General features: G+C 40.9%; 2 protein-coding genes across 9 annotated transcripts in view; both read left to right on the forward strand.

The window, feature by feature from the left end:
* Positions 1–21641, forward strand: part of LOC126406830 (uncharacterized) — a 182727-nt gene that overhangs the window by 63199 nt on the left and 97887 nt on the right. The window lies entirely within an intron of this gene.
* insyn2ab (inhibitory synaptic factor 2Ab) overlaps positions 18182–21641 on the forward strand; it is a 34207-nt gene continuing 30747 nt past the window's right edge. The window contains exons 1-5 of one of the 2 annotated variants that reach the window (XM_050071352.1): positions 18182–18520; positions 18623–18672; positions 18776–18943; positions 20635–20988; positions 21186–21348. The gene's annotated coding sequence lies outside the window, so the exon portion shown is untranslated. The remainder of the gene's footprint in view (positions 18521–18622; positions 18673–18775; positions 18944–20634; positions 20989–21185; positions 21349–21641) is intronic. The other variant, XM_050071353.1, reaches the window with a different exon arrangement.

Consider the following 21641-nt stretch of genomic DNA (forward strand, 5'->3'; position numbering starts at 1 on the left):
GACCTCTCTAAAGCAAGGCCCTTGCTATATATATATATATATATATATATATATATATAAAAGCATAATTATAAGGCTACGAAAACCAAACAAATTTTATTTTATAGCGATTATACACTTATATAAACATATTAATGGGTAGAATATTCAGATTCAGATTTAAGGAATGATTATCTTGTTTTTGGTTTTTGCTCTCATAGTATACTGAGACTAAGGTTTGTACTATAATATGCTCAACTATTAAAGCTGGGATATTTTTTATAATGAAAGAGTGCACATCTTATCTTTGTGATTTTAAAATAATTGAGGGAAACACACACAGATGAACTATTTATGATTATTTATTGAATATTTTGTGATTGAAATCAAAGCACACATCTCTTGAAATGAAAATGTCATATGAAAAAGGTCACATTTTAGTTTCAATTTAAAAAAGTAAGTTCCCTAAAAAAGCAGAAAATGAATAACTTCTTGCAAACAAAATAAATTATTTTAAATATTGCCATGTCAAAATTAGAAAGTAACTCGCATCTATTCAAAAAGTCACATTTTCGATAAAAAGTAAAAATCAAGTTCGCTAAAACAGTATAAAATGAATAACTTGCATCTCTTGCAAACAAAAGAAATTTTAAATATTGCCATGTCAAAAGTAGAAAATAACTTGTACATGTTTGGCGCCACAGTCTGGTAAAAAAAAAAAGAAGAAAAAATTGCAGTGGCACAGTGTGTCTTCTGTTGAGGGTTTTAACAAGGTGTTTAAACCCACTGTGCTCCACTTTAGCAATGGGAGCCATATCATTCGTGATGTAGTGAGAAACGGAGTCAGTTATTTCTTTCCATTTTCTTGAATCTTTTCATATTGTGTAGCCTTTGTAAATGCTTGTGTTATCGAGAGCTGCCTGGTGGAGGCCCTTACGACGTTTTTCCAAACAACTTTTCATGTCGGGGCTTCAGGACACTTGGATCACTACAGACAAGCAGTATGGAGATATTTTGTGGTTTCAATTATGTTTTTGGATGTTTTAATCTGGGGTTAGCCATCAGCCTGCATTAGGTGGAGTTGTGCTGCTACCCACTCCCCCCTCGGATCTCCACAAGTGATGTGAGGACTCTAAAACTTCACCAGAGCCGCCCTCAGCATGAGGGTGAGTAGATAATGGCTGAATTTTCATTTTTGGGTGCACTATCCCTTTAATACCCATGGATGTATAAGAGAACTGGATACAGCGTTGGAGGCGGCACCTTGTTCATTCATATGAAAGTTGCAGCTGCACAGTATAGAATAACCCCACTGATTGACACTGCTTCCGCATCATTTGAGCCATAGAGCGGGTGCACGAGAGACTTCTGCCGGCCAAGCTGCCTACTTCTGGTTTAGTGCTTTGCTAACATGAATTGTGATAAAATGATTTAATCGTGCAGCATTTCTAGACTTTTCTAATGTTCCTAATGTTAAACATTACTTAAGGAATGGATCAAATCCTGATAGTGAAATGTGTCATTTAGTGGGGGCTGTGAAATCTAAGTCTATGAGAAAAAAAGACTTTTGGGGCCAAATGGCATCACGTGACGGACTCGGAAGTTGCTTTAAAGTCCCGGTGCACTTCCTGGGGGGCTGATAATGTTCGTAAGGACAGTTCGCAAGCTACCTGTAAATGTCACCCATACAACTTTGCCTGAGTCCCTCCAAACTCTTGGATCATCACTGGTTTCACGCCTGTATAGTCTGCTATTTAGATGTTCTTATCACATCCAGTTTTGAATTGCATAGGAATCACTGGTCCTGCTTTCTCTGCCATCAGTGAGTCTGCAGAAAGCCCCTCATATAGAGGCTGACTATAGTGGGTGGGACTGTTCTCACAGGCAGTCAGAGGGAGTCGTGATTTCAGAGAGGAGTGATGAAGTCCTGCTTGACTTTCGCCCTTTTTTCAACTTAGCAGATATAGCAGCACACTGTAAAAGAGATGTTTGGTTCTTAATGATTATCCTCTGCTGACAAATCTCATCACGACCAAGGCCGGGATAAGATTTCTAATTTGAACTTCTAAAATAAACCTGCTGAATCATCCACAGCAAATATGTAACACCACGTTAAGGCAAATTTGTGTTTCTGTGTCTCAAAGCTTTAGGGAAGTATTTTGTTGCCTATTCAAGGACAAAGACTAACAATAAAATAAAGTGATATGAACAAATATAACCACTATCATACTTGTGAAATATTACATTTATGTTTCAATCACTTGTACTCGGCATATTTGGACGCTGTTTGAATTAAGGAAGCTGTGTTGTGAACTTGAAGTTCCATGTTAAGATATTTTTAAGAAAAATTGGTAGAAATGTTCCCGGCGTTAACCCCCACTGAGAAATATTTACAATATGAAAAAAAAAAAAAAAAGTTCAAACCCCTGTCAGCAATATTGCTCCCCTCTATTTGATAGTGTTGCAGCTAATAGGATTATGCAAGAAGAGGCTGCGTGTGATGGAGAGGAGGGGAGACTTCCATGATTTACAAGCCTGACAGGAACAATTAGGAGGGCACACTCAGTGGGCTATTACTCAACACAGACAAAATGAAAAGCCTGCCTTTCATTTGCATCAATGCAGCCATGAGGGAAGCAAGTAGAAGTGTAGCTGAAAAGCGATACTCTTTGTTTCCGACTGGGGAGCCTATTAAAAGCTAAAATAGCCTCTGCTGCATTTGTATTTTTGCATGATTCAGTCGAGCATTTCTGGCAGACATGCTCTTTTTTTTATTTTATTTTATTTTTTCGTTGTGTGCTATCCTCACGATGGACTCTTGACACTTACAGAGCACAACATGCTACAGATATAAAAGGCTGTGTATTGTTAGTTGCTCATTATTATCTGAATGTGTGTAATTGCCATGCACTACAACTGGTGGGATGATACGTAACATTACACTGTACAGGACTGTCATTTTCTGTTTCATGCCACAGAGCCTGTAATTAAGGGCTTTTAAATGTGTTTTCTGTGAATCTGAACCAAAGGGATGAATAGGCTAGACTTTAAAGTAAAAAACTAAAAATAAGATGAGAGGATGGGCATCCATGCCTCAGCTACATAATGATTATTAGTTTAAGATGATCAGCATTCATTATCATCCTTTCTATGAAACATATTCTGGCAGTATTTACTTCCATAAGAGTGAGTGGAGGTATAGATGAAAGTCTACAAACAGGACAGCACAGCAAGAGGCAATTAGAGCAGCTGCAGTATTTCTAGGCTGGCCTAATGGGTCACGTGTGAATGCAGCAACGAGGGACTTCCAGCAGCTCCCGTCCCCACATCTGCTGAATAAATGAGAGATTCTCTCCAAAAAAGCACAATGTGCGTTGACAGCTGATCAGAGTGGTGGGGAATGATGCATGTATATGTGTGTGTATCTGTGCTCGCTGAATGGCTGGAAAGAGGAGCAGCATACCGATCACTGTGGCACCCGGCATACAAAGACCTGGGCATACTGATCAGGATTCTGTGCACACGCTCATTTTTGTCATAAAGTAAGAAGAGGAGATGGAGGTTTAAGCAGGACTGTTTTCGTTTAATCCCACACCCACCTGCTCCTGCAGGATTTTGGACTATTACCGCCTGCTCCTGCAAAAACCCCATCCCATCCCCCCCTTGTTCCCGCTGTGATTTTGATCACTGCCACCCTCAACAAAGTTTTCAGTTGAAAATCTGTCTCCCACTTCCCACAAGGAAGATTACACATTGTGTTGCCTTTATGGAAATGATGCAGTAATTCAGTTACTCTGATGTTGAACAAGTCACCTTTGGATGAAGTGAGTCGAAAATTAGCCTCAGCAGTGGTAACAAAAAGTGGATTTTAAAACAAAACTGTAGATCATGTCCTCATACCTTAGCTTCAAACAGTCTGTCGTCACATGGGGTTGCCAGGCAACCAGCAGATATTACAGGAAGTCATTTTGCTCGGTCAAGAAATACCCCACCGGTAAAACCCAGCGCTTTATAATACCTAAACAACAGAATAGGTTGATTTGCACTGACTTCTAAAATGACTCATATGACTGGCCCTGAAATAGCATATACTACCAACACGTTCTCATCCCAAGTCGTCAGATGTCACCACTTTGTCAGTGGAGTTTCATGTCTACATTTTAAGTTCTAGGTATCCTTCAGCTTCTGCTGTTGATGTTCCAGGATGGGTCATCAATAAAAGCACATGGTTAGGTTTAGGCAGCAAAAGCATGCGGCACCCAGCACCGAGATCTCAACAAAAGCACGTGGTTAGGTTTAGGCAGCAAAAGCATGCGGCACCCAGCACCGAGATCTCAACAAAAGCATATGGTTAGGTTTGGAAAAAAACATCATGGTTTGGCTCTTCATTCATATGGGAAGTGAACACCCATCCACCAACCCTCCCACCTGCCCTATCAGGCCTTGCCAGCTCCGTATATAATGTTGTTACACAGTCCAGCGGTGTACTATACCAATGCGACCTGTGCGGTCCAACCGCATTATGAACTGACCCCGTCCATGTATCATACTGTCACGTAAAAAGATTCCGTTCAGCTGCATCACAAACCTATCATACCACCATGCAATGTAGCTTTTGGCAGCTTTGTCTGACGCTTAAATCACTGACAAAGCGGCAGTATTTGATGACTTTAAAATGAGAGCGAGCTGACATTTTAAACACGTCCTCAACATCGTAAAATGATCGCAATTCCATTTCAAAACTACCTGGGTAGGTTTGGGCAACAAAACTACGTTGTTCATTGCCATGGTGTGGCAATAAATAAGTACTGTTGTCAGTAATGTAACGTATCATGTGACATGCCTCACATATGACGTCACATACCTCACAAGCATAGCGTAGTACACATACTAGCATATTAGGCTACATTGTTATTTAAAAAAGTCAACCTGGACTTCAGGATACGAACACTGGTCTCCTAGGTGAAAGTCCTGCACTTGTTTGATCCACCCACCATGCCTTCCGCCCACTACATGGGCTTCTTGGATATTTGTACGACATTACTGTGTTACTTTGCGTATTTGCAAGTAGCCAATACATATTTTCAGCACTTACCATGTAATCTTATAGCTTCACTCACTTTTCTCCATGCCCTCTCCCTTTTGTTCTGTCTCCATACAGTACTGATGTTGTTTGTGGGTAATCAGAGCACTGTGACTCAGAGACAATAGGTTTGTTCTCCATTTCTGATTCTTGGTGATATCAGCAGAATTTTAGTGCTGACAGGCTTTTTTGCTAAAGTTGAAACAGTTCGGACACTCACACAGACAGGTATTGTATTTGTGTCTGTAGCGTCTTTGCACTGACTTTCTATGAAATGGCACCGTGCAAGAAATTTGCTTCTTGTTTTGTGTGACCACACCTTTAAAATGCTCTTAGGCTCCTACAAGTGGGTTGGACTTATTTACATGTATGGCTTAGACCAATAATTGCAGCCTCTTGTATGACAATATATCCAATTGTACATGTAAAGTGCGTATGCTGCATTCATCCCACTATATCCCATTCTAATCCTCAAAGGGAGTTCAGCTCCATCATTGATGACAAATAATGCAAATGAAAGACACTCTGTCCACTTATTCTAATCACCAACAGGAAATTATGCCCTTCATTTCTCCTCCAATGTACCTGTATGAAAGGTCACCAAAGTCATTGACGTAACACTGTATGATAACTACTGTACAAAGAGAATCCCACTTAGCATGAGCTAAGACAAGGACTGTTAAAGAGGGCAGCTAATAGGAACCACCAACATTTATTTTTGCTGTACCTGATACAGATACACATACACATCTTTCCTTAAAGAACTCTTCACCCATTGCCCTTCAGTAACAGACAATCAGAGTCTCTGCATGGCTTATAGACCCAAAGTTTTTTGGTGTTTGGCATTAGTGTATGCTATTAATAATGTATTAGGTGCCTTTGTTTTTTTTTGTTTGCTTTGAATTGTACACCTCAAATATCTATGTGCCACCATTGTCATTGTTTCTAAGCAACCAGGGTACCCTAAGACCAAAGCAGTATTTTGCAAAAAGAGAGCGAGACCAATTGGATCTGGGTCTGCATGCACAATGATCATCTTCACAGATTAGAAACATATTTTTGACAGCGACCACAGTTTTTCAGAAGAAAGCCCCGGGGTGTCATGTATACAGCGGTTACAAGAGTTCTTGTTAATTTTGTTTTCGACAGAGCAACATCCATTTTTAATTCATGATGTTTAAACTCTCAAATTACAATCATTATACTTCTTTTATTGTTATCCACTAGAATGAGCATTGCCAAAGTATACTTTGTGAGCTGCAGAACACAATGAACTCGTCCAAGTAAATCAGTGTTATCAACTTGTTTTGGAAAGTTGTCCACTAAACTGCTTGTTTATGCCTTTCTTATATCCACATGTTACACACTCTCACCTCCTTGAGGCTAAAGAGTGACACTTAAAATCAGTTTGACGGCGGAGATGCTATAATTTCACAACCTGCAATCTGCCTGCTGTTTGGATATAGAATGTTGTGTAGAAAATCCATCATTGCTGAAGCACGACTCTCGACAGCTCGCACCGCCTCTCCCCAACACTTTGGTAACATTAGTAGGCAGGCTGAAGCTCACTTCTCCCAGGTTTATATCTCTGATAGACCAAATCTTACCTGGAGCACCCTTTAGCAAGACTCTGATCTGTGATGTTAGTGCTTTTCCAAATTGATTTCTCACCATTCAGGAAAACCTTAAACCTCCCAAATGTCTTTACTGTATTCCCTCTCCCGTTTGATCCATAGATCACACAGTGTCTATAGTTATGTATATCAAGCCTGATTGTAAATACACCTTCCCCTGTATGTAGGGGCGGAAGAAAGAGGCAAAGGATGGGGGAAAACACTGCTTTTATGGTTACATAATTGGAAACCTCCTGCTTCTCATGCTGGAATAACCAATTTGCCTGCGACCTGTGTCACACAGCTATAATTACCTCCATCCAATTAGAGACAGATCTTTAGCTCAGCCTACAGCAGGTACCTTGAATTTCCTTTGCCAGGATTATTCCCTTTTGATTTCGGATCTCTTTTCATCAGGATTGTGCCTTCCATCAAAATCATGGTCCCAGCCCCCCCTAAAATTTAATTGGTTGGTATTCTGCTGAGTCACAGCAGCTGGAGGAAAAATGTGTATGTGTGCGTACATCTGTCTGGATTGCAAGAGACATGAAGCAGGAGAATGATTGACTGATTTTTTTTGTCTGTTATTGCCAGATGCACATTTAGAGCAGGCAGCCTTTCCTCTGTGCCTCTGGCCGACGTGACAGACATACCACATACAGCAAGACATCATAACGTACATTGTACATATTTTAGCAAGAAGGAGTCACTGGGCAGTGGGTAGTATATGTCCAGTCCATAGAGAGATCAGGGATGGGTGTTCAAGAGCAGAGTGTGTAAACCCAGTGATGAGTAAGCACTTCCACTATTGCTCTTGACAGATCTGACAGCTTCTCTCCAGTAATACTGAGCCGCAGCTTCATCTCAAGGGTGTTATGAATTGAGACAGATTATTTGGGGAGTGATTCAGAACTGTCATTATTAAGTCCTCAATGCAATCTGCTGCGTTTCGACTGGGCCGCCGTGAGCAGCAGTTCTGCGAGACAAAGTCTGAAAACTATTCTGGCTAACGTAGCCGTGCAAGCAGCATTTCCGAGAATAACCAGTGTTCCACTGCATGTGGTGCGGGACAGAGTGTTATGACTGAGTAGCAGGGAAGTGAAGAATGCAGAGAGATGGAGGATTGAAATAAAATGAAGAAATGGCAAGTCAGTTAGAAAGGTGGTGGGGGAAGCGGCTTCAACCCTAGAGCAGCTGATATATTCATGCACCACCATGATTAGAATTTATATTCTGCAACCGCAGCCCTAACAGCAAAGTCTTCTGTTCCAGGTAATGTGTGTTTGCAGGTCTGTGTATGCACTGACTGCATATAATATGATACTGTGATGTGAATGTGGATGTGTTTGTTTGATGTGCATGACTGTGTGTGTGTGTGTGTGCCTAATGCTCAGCATGTCTTAATGGCTGGCTGGCTACAGGTCATCACACATCATATTAAGCGTCTAGTTAAAACAGACTGCCATATGGTGAGCTGAATATTATTATTATTACAGCGGAGGCATCATATGATTTTTTTATTTTTTTATTTTTTTTTACTTCAACCACACAAATTAAAATATGCATTCACTGTGTTTTCATTCATTTGTGCAGTGTTTTTTTTTTTGAGCACCAGCTGCTTCAAAGAAAGCAGTGCCACCCCCACACACACTTCATTGACTTTAGCTGTTGTCTGTTTCACAAAAGACATTGGAGAAGAAAACTTCCTTAAGAGTGTAATTTGCCCCGAAAAATAATTGCTGTGAGTAGCAGAAGAGCAAAGGCGATTTGTAGTGAGAGCTCGGGGGCTTATTTAAAAAAGAAAAAAAAAATGTTACTGCTTCCCAGAATCCTTTTACATTTTATAAACAGGTAAGCTATAACTGACACAGTATGGTTCAGTAGCCTGGAAATACATGATAAATAACACTGAATGTAAAAGTCATGAAGAAATGGCAACAATACAAATAGAAAATGTTATATCTTAGGGGTGGGATAGAATATGGATATGAGAATATATGGTATAACTTCCTCTTGCAATGCTTTGTTGACACACTGGTGACAAATATCAATATTTTTATTAAAACTTGCAGGCACTCCAAACAGATTCCCTGCCTGTTTGGCTTACCAGAGTCACTACTCCATGTGACTTATCCTCATACAACAGTTATGCCTAAGTAATGTACTTAACGTAAAGATAGTGGCGATTGCTCATATGATATCCTACAAATTACAGCCCCCTAAATGACGTTATGAACTTCCATTAAGTTCCGATGGTTAGGCTTAGACAAGTAAAGTTACTATGGTAGGTTAAGTTCAGAGAAAGAAATAGGGTGATTATGTACTTTATAATGACTTAAAGTGCACATGGTTCCAAATAGGGTGGGCTATATGGCCCTAAAAGCAATAGTTTATAAACAACAACAGTAACTCGAGTGAGATTCAGATTCTTTATGCAATGTTAATAGTTCAACTAGTAGCATCTACCACAAATTAAACATTTAAACAGCTCCCAAATGTCCCCTGGGATCTATATATATAAATCAACAGGCAATTTCCTTCTCTTTCAGAGGAGGGAGATACGCTGTGCTGCTGCCTGAGGAGCTGCTGAATGAGTTCCCTCTGAGCGGTAACTCACTAAAAGAGTCTGAGAAGTCCGGGGCTGTTCATAAAACATTCAGGACGCCCAGGTCTAATGACGCCACAGTTTATTCCGCACCACTGAAGCTGCTCCACTTTTTGGAACCACCGCGGAGACAATAATACTTTACTGAAGCTGCTCCACTTTTTGGAACCACCGCGGAGACAATAATACTTTGACTTTCAGCCATGCCCGTTGTTGCCGTGGGTAACAGTATGATGTCAATATGTCAACAATTTGAAATATCGTGAGGATCATGATATGAATTTCTCATTCATTACAAATTATACCAGTATTATTGTGAAAAAGATGATATGGCCAATGTCTAATGGTGATGATGTACTTTAAATGACTTGAAGTGCGCGTGGCTCTGAACACTGGTCACCTGGGGAAAGACCTCTCTTTTGTGACTTATCCACCACCCTAACCTGCGTCCTTATGTGAACTGTTTTCTTCTTTACTGTCAGCACATTGGTCTCTTGATCACAGCGCTCCCAAATCTATGGGTTATACACGGAATACTGGTTCATAATCACGTTTGATATTTACGAATTTTGGTGCATTACTTTTCATAGGTATACGTAGGACACGTGCAGGAGAACAGCCTGCCCCATGACTTCTTGTGGTGGCACTTTTCAAGTGAATGAGGGTAAAGTGAACAGATGTTAACTAACTTACAGTTAAGAAGAAACTGGCAGACGAAATATGGTGGACAGTGCAGAGTCGAACTGCCAGGTAAACATATATATTGCATACGCAATAGATTACAGTGCTCAGAGCACTGAATGGAAAATGCCGACATGTCTGCATGGTCTTGAATGACATGCCAAAACTAATTTAAATACACACCCGAGCTGATGCGGCCCACAAGGTTAAAGACACTAATAGTTATGTGGGCATATTGGATTCCGTGGTAATAAAGTATCATGAATCACGGCTCAAAGATGCTGTGTCAAGGGTTAATCCCCCCATATTCCAGCTGCATACAGCACAGTCTGTATGTCTGCTTCACTAAATGGCCGGTGGGGTTAGTTACCACTGAGATAGCATATGAGCTCAAATGGAAAAGCTGATGAGTAACCGTGATTTAATTTGGATGAGCAGAGATGACATCTTCACGCATGAGGAAACTTCAAAGCCATATTTGGTGAGTCACAAATGATGGCCCACTGAGAGTGGTGTTCTGGAGTTCTTCTATTAGCCAAGATATATCAAAGTCCTAACTACACGTGTGATTACCATTTTTCCATGAACCCTATTGAATCTTGTTGGGAGCTCATCTCTTTTACAGAGTAGCACACAGTGCATATCTTTTTACTAATTCCGCATAATATGTTCTGTTCTTCTGTGCTATTCCGAGATGCATAATGTTTTCTGATAAGATAAAACCGCTGCAAAACGAATGCATATCTGAAAATATCTGATTAGTCGCAACAATATGGGCTGCCATGGAAACAAACATCTTCCATTTTAAAGAAGTGCGTGTGAAGAGAAATGGGAACCAAGCACATCCAGCAGGGGCTCAGAGATCATTTCTCACTTTGAAGTGTGTCGTCGACCAGAGCCTGCAGTTGGTGTTGACACAAACTGGGAGCAAACAAAATCTGGGCCATTATGTATTTAATGATGGAAGAGGAGGTACAGCCCACCCACCCCACACACCCGAGAGACCGTAACTGTTACTCTCCAGGCTCTGTGGACAGCGTGTCAGCACTACTGCAGAGACTTAAAAAATAATATTGAGGCCAATATGTGCACAGTGTGCAAATATTGAAGTGGCTGCTATGCAGTGTGATTGAAAACCATCACTAGAAAGTATACAGACTGGGTGATTGGGCTGCAGCACGTCTAAGCGTGTCTTTGTTTTGTTATGGGTTTTTACTTCTTCTTTTTTTTTTTTTGCCAATAATTGCCAATTGTGATTGGGAGCAAGTGGTTTTAAATTGTTTGCCTCTGTGGGATTTTATTGGGCATGTAGTCATATTCTGCAAAGGTATCATACCCACAAAAACTCAGACCATTTGCAGAAGGGAAATAAACATCTTGCATCAACTCAAAATGCTGGTACATTATGTTTACAAGAAAAGTAGCACTTATGTGAAATCTCAGCAGCAGTAAAAGCTTGAAATATGAGTTAATCCCTTTTCTAGCCATGCTAGCAGCGTGTCAGTCTGTCAGTGAGTCCACTACTTTGGTCCAGACTGAAATATCTCAACAGAGATTGTCATGAAATTTTGTACAGATAGTCATGGTCCCCAGTGGATGAAACCTACAAACTTTGGGGATACCCTGGCTTCTCCTCTAGCACCACCATGAGGTGAAAATTTTTGCCATAAATATCTCATCAATAAACAGATTGCTGCGTGATTTGGTCCAGACATTCATGGTCCTAAAGGAAAGTTAAAAACTCCCCTGATGTTTGATCTGGTGCCATCATTGGGTCAAAATTTCCATATGTCCAATACTTGGGACCAAGTACTTGCAAAATTAAAAACATTCCCATCAACCTCACATGTACTTTGTGCTTAGTGCACATTAGCACATGATACCATGCTAACATGCTAAACTAAGACGGTTACCATTAAACTTGCTAAACATCAACATGCTAGCATTAACAGGAAGCATGCTAATATTAGCATTTATTAGGGGTGTAACGATCCATCTATCTGGATCGATATATTGATTCAGTGATCAATGATCCAGTATTATCAATGCAAAGTGAAAACATTGATCCATATTGTCATCTTTAGGATATGCTTTTATTTTGAAAGTCTGTGTCACCATCAAACAGCTGCAGGCAAACATCAAGCAGCTAAGAGCCAGAAAGTCCTAAAGGGTAACTTATCCCATGTGCTGTTTTAGTTGTGTTAGTGGTGTCTGTTTAAATTAAACTTCTCTTCTCCGCAGCGCGGAGCACAGAGAAGTAGTCAGAGCTACAGGCTACAGTGAGGCTAAAAACAGAGTTCATATGACGTTTTTCGAAACAACTTTTTATGTCGCGGCTGCAGCACACTTGGATCACTATGGATGAGCAGTATGGAGGTACTCTGTGGATTCAATTTTGTGTTCTTGGGCGTTAGTCTGGGGCGCCGTCTACCATTAGGTGTGCTAGCCGCTCCATCCGCCGATCTCCGCAAGGGATGTGAGGACTCTAAAACTTCACCAGGGCCTCCGTCGGCATATGGGTGAGTAGATAATGGCTGAATTTTCATTTTTGGGTGCACTATCCCTTTAAGCAGTAACAGTTCCTTATGTTATTTATGTGTTTTTTATCTTTTATGGCCGAAAGCAAAAACAAAGGGGTGGCAACTTCTTTTGTAAGTGATTGTATTATATGGGCATTTATCGTAGGCCCCTAAATCGCATCGAATCAAATCGTATATGGTTGCAGAATAATATCAGAAAATATCGTTTCATTTTCCAAAGAATCAATATCGTATTGTGATGAAACTGATGATTTACACCCCTAGCATTTAGCTCCAAGCACCAGTGTGCTTAAACTCTAGTGCAGAGGTAGGCAACCTGCGGCTGTGCAGCCCAATGCAGCTCTTTCGCCCCTCTCCAGTGGCTCTATGTGGCTTTTACAAAAATTATATGGAAATGAATAACACTTTTTTTTTTACATTTTAACTTAAAGTGATTCTTACATTTTCCAGTTGTAAAAATGTGTGCCTATACACAGTTTGAACATTCCGTCAACCAAAGTGTGCATCATACATCTATGACCTGGCACCTTGCCCTAAATTCTGGTGAACTTAAAGAGTGGTGGTTAGTTAGTGATGGAGTCTCCCTTGCTAGAAGAAGAGAGGAAAACAGAGAATTTGATAGTGAGTGGACGGATTTCTTTGCTCTCACCGCCAACACTGCAAGGTTTAGGTACCAAATAAATATAAATAGCCCACAGCAGAGGAGCCACATTGTGCCAAAACATATTGAATATGATGTCCATTTAGAACTATTTGTAATATTGCTAGGGTTTTTTAAACCTAATAGGTTGTGTTACCTTTAGTATAAAGCACGAATATGTATTGTGGCTCCAGAAAAGTTAATAAAAAAAGGCCAAAAATGGCTCCTTTGATAGTGAAGGTTGCTGACCCCTGGTCTTGTGTGTAGGGTTTAGTGGCATCAAGGGTGAGATTGCAGAAGTGAAACTATCTGCCACCACGAAACTGCAAATGGCCCTATGTAGAGCCAGTGTTTGATTTATCCGGTTGGTTTGTGGCTACTGTACAACAATGTGGTTGACTCCCTGGAAGAGGACCTGCTCAGTATGTAGATATAAACAGCTCATTCCAAGGTAATGAAAACACAAAGGTTCTTATTTTCAGCTGGTAATAAACTAATGAAAACAATATACCATTTCTGCCAGTCGATGCCCCTAAATCCTCCACACTTGACCTTTAAGTACAGCCTCACAGAGCTACTAGAATAGATTAAATGGACTCTTAGTTCTGTATGTATATACTATTAAGGCTGTATCAAACGACAGCCCTTGTAATAAATGGTTTGCTAATGCCAAGCCCTCTCTCTGTTCAGTCATGTGTTACAAAAATATATTCCTGTCAATATTTCTCCTGAAAACACCCCCCAAATTATCTCAAAGTCAACAACAATCTTGTAATCTAATATTAAATCAACTTTGCGCAAACATTAAAACTCTCTCTGAGGCTGTTACAAGCTTACCCATTGTCCTAACTGAAAAAGAACATAGTCAAAAACAAATGGAGAAGCGATTCGTTCCTCATTCATGTCTGCCGTTTGTTGATCCAGCGAAAGCATGCCGCTCTGAGTCTCCAACGCCAGATTAGCTGTGTTTGAATGTGGTCTCAGGAGGGATGGGCACACAGTGCATATGCAAATAGATTTACAGACAACCAATTACACTGCAAACTCCTCAAACAAAAGTGGGCCACACAGGAGGGACCTGTCATTTCTGGATGGAGAGAGCAAAGAGTCAAAGAGTGACTCAGAGTCAGTGACACAGTGAGGAGAAGTTCTGATTATAATGTGTTAGATTATATTATAAATTGGATTATATTCTGATTGCGTTGTGTTCCTAGTATGGATCAGAGGGACGCCGATACACCAGTACATTATGACTGATTTGTCATTGTATTCATGCACCATAATAGTTACCCAGTAATCATCTGCAGCCAACGGGGAAATAATGGGCTATGTAACAATTCTATATTACATTGATTATTTATTTTGTGTTTACGTGCCTGTGTTGTATAATGGGGTTGAATTAAACAGCATTAGCGTTGGCTTCTCTGTGGGAGTTTTTACAGATAGTTAAGCCAATTTTCCAGAGACATAGTGATTAACGGTTCTGTGCTTTTAATGCTATTTGTTGAGATAAAACTGGAGTGGCAGTTTGGTGAAAAGAATCCTAAAATAGACCAGGAGTCAAAGCATTAAGAACTGTTATCTCCTTAACAAGGACAATATCATTTAACATTATGGCAGTTTGGAGAATGACCACCATCTGTGTTCAACAAGGCGTTCAGTTCCTATGTATGTATGTGTGTGTGTGCGTGTGTGTATTTGGAGTGGGAGGTGGATAATGTGTGTGTGTGTGTGTCCATGACTGCATTTGTTATAAATTCACAAATAATACGATTACTCTGTAGAGATGGATCATCTGGATGTCCACAGCCAGGCGAGTGTCTCTGTGAGGCTGTACTTAGTCACAGCGGTGCTTCGAGTTAAATGCGAACATGCACACAATGATTCCAATGTTGTGCTGCTTGTTTACGATAATCACCACCTTACTTTAGCATGTAGGCATGCCAACATTTTCTAATTTGTACAAAATACAATGTAGAGCTGGTGGGAATGGCATTAGTTTTGCTGGTATTTGGTTGTAAAAGTACTTAAAATTTTGACCTAAAGATGGTGCTCGACAAAAACATAAAGAAGCAACAGACAGCGTTTTTGCCTGCATATATATCATTATGAAAATAATGTGGGTTGCACAGGGTAGTATACACAGTAAAATCAGACTATCAGCGTTTACATAGGTTACCTGATGGCTTTTCAATCTTTGCAATAAGCTTCTGCCACCGGGGATGAATTTTCGCAGAAAAAATCTGCTTAACGACAGGAAATGCGTCATGTATTGCCAAACTGATCGGTCAGCCAATCAGAGACTGGTGCTGGTCCTTATGAGGAACTGGCCGGGCATGAGATAGTTGAGTCAGGAGCACAATGGCAGACGGACAAAGTTTGGAAGCAAGNCGCAAATCACCGCAACCAGGGACCGGGTAGCGAGTGTTGGTCGGCTGACATCCTCGTTGCCATTCTACGGCAGCCCTCAGACAGTTACTTCTGTGGCTCAGAAGGTAGAGCGGGTCAGTCGGAAGATCAGCGGGTCAATCCCTGGCTCCTCCAGTCCACATGTCGAAGTATCCTTTAGCAAAATACTGAACCCCAAATTGCTCCCAAAGGCTGTTCCATCGGTGTGTGAGTGTGTTTGAAACTGAGTAGCAGGTGGCACCTTAGCCACCAGTGTATGAATGTGTGTGTGAATGGGTGAATGTGATCTGTAGTGTAAAAAGTTCTTTGAGTAGTTGGAAGATTAGAAAGGCGGTATACAAGTGCAGGTCCATTTATTTATTTAGTCTCTCCTTCAAACTCAGTGCCGACTAATTTTGATCGATCTTCATGCGCTGCTTGGACGGACATGGACAGAATACGTGCCTAAAGATGGCAGACAGTTGCAGAAATTTTAAATGGCTGAACAGGCAAAAATTTGCGTGTCATGCCGACTGCTTCAAAGCAGTTTGTCCCGGAAATCAATGCTGAATGTAACCTTTCCCACTTAACACAAAAGCCAAATGTAAGTTGGTGTTGATGTTTTTTTTGTCCAGTGGGAAAGGTTGGGTTAAGAACTGCGGCATCATCTGGTGTGATTTCACCAGCTGTGATCATTGTGCTCAACCCCTTTTAAAGTGTGTGTTTAGTGCTGGTGTCCCATAGGCTCCACATATCAATCACCAAAAACTTTTTGTCAGCAGGTGCAATCAGAATGTGTGGGAAGCAACGTCTCGAGTGAGGACGTCCTTGTTTATGCATGTTTGTGGCTATATGCAGTGATCTGACTTGTTCCAATCCCCATGTGTTTGCCGCACACAGTAGGAAAATACTCATGAATAATTTAGATAAGAAATAAAAGTGTATGTTTACTGCCTTGGCTGTTTCATAAACTAATGCAACCATTTCTCCTTCACCTAGGGATGCTGTGTGGATCTGAGGAAAGCATTTGACAGTGCACACTCTCCTCACCTGTGAGATTTCGGAGAACTCAGTCGAGATTGGGGAAATCAACCGGAAGAAATAGAATAGTGTTTGTGTCTGAACCTCAATATTCTCCTTCAATCTTTTATGCAACATCTGCTGTTTTCCCGTTCACACATTTTCACTCTCCCAAGCCTTCATTCAAATACACATTTCCCCGGTTTCAGTGGTGTATGACCACTTTAAAGTCTCTGCATGTACAATCTGTCCTCAGGGATCCAACCATAATGAATGGTTAAGCTGACAGTCATCGGCGAGCAGTGAGGGCTTTTTTGCATAAATCTGGACACTCCCCTCACAGCCTTTGGCAGGTCAATAAACGGCGTAGTAGAGAGGAGATTAAGGAAAGTGGTGGAGGGGGGGATTTTCCCTACTTGTCAACTCTGTGTTGTTCCACTCATTAAGCACAGTGAGATTAAGCTGGTGTCGAGGCTGAGGGGGATCTGTGGTTCGTGGCGGGTTGGATCGGCATGCATGCAGTGGGCGCAGTCAGAAGCTCGTCATAGGCCTATGAACAGGCAGGGCTGCGAGGAAAACAGACAATTAAATCAATAACACAACAGTCAGCAGATCACCGCGCCAGCTACTGCGCCCCCCCTTGCTGTTTTGGAATAAAAAACTCATTTTAAAAAAGCTTTTCTCCTCTTCAGCTTCAGGTTACTCACACAAGTAAAGAGTTGTAAAAGTTTGGTCCTGTTGTCATTTTATGACATCTCTACTCTTAAACTTACAACTCCAAAGTAATCAAAGATAACCCAAGTTAAATAGACGGGCATGACAAACTTTAAAATATAAAATTGACTTTTAAACACTTCAAGGTTTCGGAGCTTTATAGTTTTCACTCTGCAGTACATTACCAAACTGGTATCAACAATTACTGTGAAAGAAATTTGGCAAGATTTTAGTTTGACTAAAATCTCCAGGGCAATCTCATGAAGCAGAGTGCCAAACAATGAAACTATGACTCCCCGGGAAATTAATAGAATTATTTCACTGACTTTACTGCCAGCTCTCTCAGAGTTACTTCTTCACCTTTTCACCCTGTAAAGGTTTATAGTGCGAGTACTTAAATCAAATCAAGTAACGTTTTATTTATCAAATACAAAATAATACACACTGTGGGTAGTAAGATTCTTTTGTGCCTATAGCTCCAGAAAGCAACTAACAAATAGGAAAAAAATGAATACAACAGAATAAAGTCACACAAAATAAAACATTTTACAAAAGGAACAATAAAAGAGAATGTTTTAAAGAGGTGAAACAGTAAACAGTGAAACAGTAAGACCATGAGTGAGTTTCAGAAAAATTTAAATATAGTCATATGCAGTATATGATTTATAATAAATTGTAATGATGAATTATGAATTGTGTGTAATGAGTTATTGATGCATGAAGGTCACCGGTTCAGCACCCCGATGGCCTACAAGAAAAAAATATAATGATAAATTTAATACATACAGAGACACTTATATTCATACAGTGCAGTATGTTGGAGTGGTGAAGGTCAACTATCAGCTCAGTCGCCAGAGGGAAATGTTGGCATTGTACATTTCTGTAAACCACAGATATGTTGCATTTGTACATTTGTTTCATATGTTTCATATCAACATTTATTAGGTGAAGTAGTATATGAGCTGACTGGAGGTGGAGGGACTGGTGGGTGGCCTGTCATCTAGGCAAGACGCCTGCTAGGCTGCAGACCATCAAATAAAAAAAACTGTTTTTCATTTAGCGAGTCATCCCTGCGTTCACAGCAGCTTTACAGCCACCAAACGTGGATGTTTTTCTTTCACAAGGTTGGAGTTTTGTAACAAGCTTGTTAAATCACAAGTGTCCACCCCACCTGCACTCCTGACGAGACCACTCCCTTCAGGCCTGTGAGTGTCTTTTCTCTCCAAAGATGCCAGGCAGGACAAAGAGAGGACTGATGTGAGTGGTGTATGGACTTTTCACCTTTCATAATGTTTTACTCTATTCATCCTGTACGTATTATTTCAAGTCAACATATTGTTTTGTGCTTATTTTTCCAAGATTCCTGAGTTTAAACATTAGAGGAATGCCATAGTGGATGCATTAATGACGTGAGTTAAATAATAACCTAATTTACTAATATTATTTGTATTATTATTATTTTTTAACATTATGCAGAGCGGTAACATTTTCTTTTAATATTCCTTTTTATAGAAAAAAGTCATCTGACAACCACCTAAGAACTATTCACCCACCATGTCTGTAGTGAACAGCTCACTGGATCCTGTGCTTGAATGCGCACCCCAACATGTGAACCAACGTCAGCGGGTTTTTCACAGCCAGTTGCTGCGTTTCCAGCTGGGATTGTGCCAACCAAAGCAGGTATTATTATCCAAAACATGATCTTTTCCCAACCATTACCTAGTGGATTTTATGCCTAAACCCAACCACACGTTAACTACAGCATTGTTCAAACATAAAGGAACATTAAGTTTCAACATATCCACTAAATAATAACATACAAGAGTAACTGTGGGTGCACATCTTTTGGTTTGCAGAAATTAACAATGCCAAAATGTATTCTGGTGATTGGGTTGCAACTATAGGGCAACTTTGATTTACTTTTAGTTTATGTTCTTTATTTAGTTCCCCAGCTCCTGGGGAAAATAACTCGGTGACTTTGGTTTGCTTAATGACTTTCTTCACCCGCTAAAAGGATTAAATGTCTTTTGTGATTTTATCCATACTGATACAGCTTTTATAACGGAATTTAAGGAACTTTTATTTGCACTTCTGCTACTTTAATTGCATGAAAACAATCAGCAGTTATTTTTTATTCCTTTCGGAGATGCTAATGTGCAGTGTTTCAAGCAAATAAACTAAGCTTAGCACCCCCTTTGTTTAAAATCTTAATGTAATTCTTGAATCTGTCAAATTTTTCTGGAGCACCCACTAGCTCACCTGGTAGCGGCAGGTGCCCCATGTACAACAGCTACGTCCCTGCCGCAGCGTCCGCAGGCTCCATTCCAACTCATTGCCCTTTGCTGCATGCCATTCCCCGTCTCTCCTCCCCATTTCATGCTATAGCTATCCCAACAAATAAAGGCAAAAAGCCCCAAAAATATATTTTAAAAAATCTGATGACACAGTTTTTGTGTAGAAAATCGGTGCAGTCTATGTGCAGCTCTTTTTTTTTTTTAGCTCATCCATTCTCAGTGTTGCCAGGGTATTCCCCCAATGTCTTTTTGAATACTGCCTCTAGGAGGTGCAAAGAAAGAAAATGCTAAATCCTACACACAGGAACTTTAAATATAGCAAACTACAGAAGTGAAAACTCACAGAAATAGATAAATAACTAAAGGAAGCAGTATTCACTGAGGGGCAATGATGTAAACTAAAGAATGTTGGCTTTCACACAGTGGTGTTAGCTGTGCTAAGCTGTATAAAGTTATTCTCATGACCTTTTTCTCACAGTACAGTCATTTGTTTGTGCATACCGTAGCCCTTTAACTTCCAAGACAACAGCTCGTTCACAGAGAGTATTGCCACAAACTAAAAGCTTGTTTTCCAGGTGTATACATTTTTAGTCATCTTCGTGACTTATTGCAGGTTTTTCTTCTGTTTCCATTGACTAAAGACATGTTGTAATTATTGGATTGTGTTGGGCAGTACAGGTTAACAGGACTTTATACACCATTAGGCACAGCCACGAACTTCCAAGAAACTTGGAGAAATCTAAGAAATCTGAGACGTCGGTATAATCAATATTGCTCGTTTTCCAGGGAAGTACATTTCTCTCCGTGCCTCTCACACTGTCTCACTGTCTCTATTAGGCTACTCCCTCTCGTCATTTCATTTTCTCTCTCGTCTCAGTTTCTCATTAACACTGCTGCCCTGTTGGCTCCTCGCCTCCTCTGTTCCCCCCCTTTGTGCAGCTACAGAGCCACTTCTCTTTTTCCTTTGCTCGATTCAGCCCCCTTCACCATCTCTCATAAACAATGTGTCAGATGTATGAAAGTAACGGGGGGGCAGGAGACATCCAATTAAAAGCACAATGCATTATTATTTCACAGCTCCCCCTCTCTGCCGTCTCCCGAAGCCCTTCAAATTATATAACAGCTCAGTGTCACCGGAGCCAGCCTGTGGAGGACAAGTTAAGGGGGTCTTCGCCGATGATGCAGCTCAGCGACTCTGGACTTTCCCCAGCAGCTTGCGTACTACCCCTCACTCCTCCTCCTTCTCCTCCTCCTCCTCCTTCCTCCCTTTGCCATATCCACCCACCCATCCACCCACCAGCCCACCCTCTCCCTGCCTTCCTAACACACACATACACACATACACTCAATCACGAATGCACAGGGATTGCAGCAACAGCAGCAGCACAGCGAGATGGAGATCTCCGCTGCGTGTGTGAGTGCCTATTCCCGGTGAGTGCGGGGACAAGAGCGAATGAGTGTCAGTGATGCTTGAATGAGGTGTATAAGGGAGAGGAGAGCAGAGTAAAAGGCAGGAAGGGGGATATCAGTAAGGACCCGATGAGGTTTTGAGGCAATGTCTTTCTGCTTTTTTCCCTCTCCCATCCCGATAACCTGAATCTTTGCCGGATGTGCCACAACTACTCCAGCTGTCACTGCACCGGCTGCCTCTCTCTCGGTCCTCCCGCAGCCTGTGAGAGCTGCTCCAGTGGCTGGACGGTACCCTGGCACCCACTGAATACATGGATGAACACTGGCTCTACAGGGGATCTGCGCTTTCTTGTCCTTTGCACCTCTGATCTGTTTCTCAAGGTAAGAGTTGTGCTTCCTTTTCTTGGAGTTGCACACATATTCACAGGTACTGCAAAAAGAGTGGGGGATTCATCCGGTCTGCCTTTTAAAATCTTAATTTAATCAAAGTGGATATCAGAGGCATGCGAGAATTGGGGTAAAATACTGTTAAAGTCTTTTGGCTAGTGATGCATGCATGTGTATGATCCCTGTGTGCATTAGATATGGATAAATTAGGGAGGGGGCATTTCTGCATCCAAGCATTGAAAGGTTTAATGACTAATCAGGAGAACATGTCAAGGTTTTTCCTTCAC

This window comes from Epinephelus moara, chromosome 19 (genome assembly GCF_006386435.1).
Source record: "Epinephelus moara isolate mb chromosome 19, YSFRI_EMoa_1.0, whole genome shotgun sequence".
In the NCBI taxonomy this organism is placed as follows: Eukaryota; Metazoa; Chordata; class Actinopteri; order Perciformes; family Serranidae; genus Epinephelus; species Epinephelus moara.